Raw genomic sequence first — 3,215 nt, forward strand, 5'->3', positions numbered from 1 at the left:
GAGGTATTGTGCTTCTCCGTTTTGATTCGCTAGTTGTGTGCGCCAATCAGGAGTGAGGTACTTTATGTAGCTTGTTGTACCCTTTCAAATTGTAGAAGGCAGGATTTAACACTTCCACTTCCTCGCCTCAGGGTTAGGGTTTTTATGAATATAGCAGAAATGTTTTTATTTTTTTCACAGGGGGTTAAGGTTAATACGAGTAATTTAAAATGGATAATGCGCTTTTTTTTAAATGTTGATTTATACAGGTCTTAAACCAGCAGTTCTGCGAAGTGGCCACACGATGGCAGCATTGGATAAGAAATGCAAGCTAAAGCCCCGTCTGTCTAGCTGAAGTTCATGACATGCACTACCCATTGTAAACAGCAGAGGGGAGGTGGGAGTGTTGCTCCCTTTTTGTTCATTACTATTATTACAGTTAAGTTTTACTCTTCTCTCAGGCAAAGTAAAGGAAGTAATCAGCAGGATTTGAAGCCAGTCCTCCGAGGGAGACGGCACCCGTGCTAGTGAACTAGCCCACTGCACCACTTGGCTCCAGGTAAGAATCTAGGCATGCATATAAAGCATTGAAATATGCTGTGAAAATAGACTCCTGTTAAAAACAGCACCAGCTTCAGACCAACAAGCAAATGATCCAGTCTGCAAATGTGTCCACGTGTGTCCAGAAGTGAATAAGACCTAAAGAAATGCAAGTGCATACAAATAGCACATTTTATAATGGATTTCATTGTTTCAGTGTTTTAAATGCAGTGTCAGTTTTTTTTTAAAAAAAGACCACTGTAAGTGTATGTCAGTACAAACAAAATTGCAAGGTACACAAAATAAACACACGCTTTTATTTTGGCATTTATTTGGTATCCCCCCCCCCCCCAAAAAAAAAGGACAACCAACGTCAATTCACAAGCTAGTCTTAAAATTTACACACACACTCGCAAAGAGAAAATATTTATAAAAACTAAACTAAAATGATTTAACATTTTTAAACTGTGCTGTTCAGGGGCCACAGTGGTGAGAGACTGATTTATGTATTTATTTATATTTTGCAACAATAACGTCAATGTTTTTTTAAAAAAAAAACAAAACAGGAACACAATAGAAGTATATATATATAAAAATATAAAAAAATCAAGGCAGTTTTTTTTTGCTTTTTAAACATAATTTACTAATTCTTCTCAACCACAGTGAAAACTCTTCAGCTACAGCATCTTCTATGAATGATACTTAGAAAGGTTTGAGTTCCAGAGTTCTTTGCTCTGCTATAATTCTAAGGGTTGCCAAGGCAACCCTCATGTTTGTCAGCCAATGGTAGCTGTTAAATCAGGGGCAGGGTCTAATACTGTCCATTCCTTTGGCTTTAGCTACAAACAGAGCGACACCAGCGCCGCACTCGTATTCTGCCGGCACACTTTGCCTCATGGAAACACAGATCTGTGATCTGCACTGCCTGCTGTATCTGATGAATTTGGACTGTAAGAGACAGTAAGAGTTGCAGCCTCTCCGTGTATGACAGTAGAACTCAAGGCTTAATAATAAAACGACTACAAAACTCAAAAACAGAAACACAAAACGAAATAAAACGAACAGTATAAACATATACACCAACTAGCTACCTCCTTTTCGCAGTATGCTTTCTACACTGCAACCCAGCAACCACTGAGCTGCTCCAACCCCCAATCTTCCACGCTGCAGCCCAGTGCTCTCACCTCTGAGCTACTCCAAACCCCAATCTTCCACGCAGCAGCCCAGCAACCACTGAGCTACTCCAAACCCCAATCTTCCACGCAGCAGCCCAGCAACCACTGAGCTACTCCAAACCCCAATCTTCCACGCTGCAGCCCAGTGCTCTCACCTCTGAGCTACTCCAAACCCCAATCTTCCACGCTGCAGCCCAGTGCTCTAAGCCACCACTAAATCCTGTCTGGGTCCAAACAGAAAATGACAAGCAATTCAGTGCTAATGCTACTTAAGTTTTCTTCAAAGAACTTGGGTTCTGCAACGTGATGCTAACCCTTACAGGGCCTCTGCCGCTTCACCAGCCCCAACCATCAACTACTCTATACTCTGTGAAATATAAATACATACAAACCACACAGGCGCTCCACAGTAGCAGGCTTTGCTAAAGGGAAGAGCAGACATGAAGCTTCATTCTGGGGGATTCTAACAATGCAAAACGCCCTTTCTTCACATGGGCTCTATAATATATAGTGTTTGAACCAGAGCTCTAGTACTGGCATACCTATCACAGTAATAAGCCTTGACCTCTTTAACCTGGCTTATTCACACAGTATTACAAGTTTCAGAAGAGAGTAAAACTGGGGATGAATTTACTAAGAGTGAAATAACAGAACCTTGATTAGAAACGGGTTCAGAATCTGCAAGAAACAGCCGTGACCCGCTGTGACGCGAGAGCCACAACCGCGTTTCTCAAGAGCAGAGGCAGCTCTCCCGGACAATCTTCCCGTTATAAAAACGTGTTCCTGATGTGTGTAACCACTTCCTGAGAAAAGCCCACCAGGTCTGCAGCTATTCCGAACTGGTTACTGATAAAATGGGTTCGATGAACTGTCGTCTCCGTGTGTATTTTTGGAGAAACGGTCTTTTCGTTCGTGGAAACGTTTCACGGGATCGGAACCGGGCTGTGTGTGTGTTCTAGCTGCAGTAACACAGTCTGCCATAACCCGGCAGCCCTGGGTTCAATCAAAACGACCGCCCCGCTATAGCCATGATATAGTTCTAGAGCTGCTCTATCTGGGTATTGTGCAAAGAACACAATGTTTGGTACAGTAATACACTTCAGTAGTCCACAAACCTGACTTGCCCATAGCTATAGAGACGCCATTGGTTTTGATTGAATCCAAGCTTTATGCAGTCCTTGTGGTTCTGCTTTCCCAGGGGGACTGGGTGTGTTTCTCCCTCTCCAGTGGATGCCAATTCTCCTGTCTGTCTTCAAGAGGCAGGCAAGCAGACCAGGCTATAAGAAACAAGTTGAGCAGAGAAACGTTTCAGCTGCTGCCCTCTTCAGAGTACGAGGCCGGCTGTACTGAGCGAGGGGAGAGAAGCAAAAGCACAGTTCACAGCACAGGAGACATGAGAGAGAGAGAGGGTTTAGTTTGGGAAGGGATTACGTGGGATATAGGAACTAATAGGGAACAATGTGAGGAGCGGAAGGGGCTGTAAGGATGAGGGACGGGCCGTTCTGCTTTTTGAGTCGTCTT

This window comes from Acipenser ruthenus, chromosome 39 (assembly GCF_902713425.1).
Source record: "Acipenser ruthenus chromosome 39, fAciRut3.2 maternal haplotype, whole genome shotgun sequence".
Lineage (NCBI taxonomy): Eukaryota > Metazoa > Chordata > Actinopteri > Acipenseriformes > Acipenseridae > Acipenser > Acipenser ruthenus.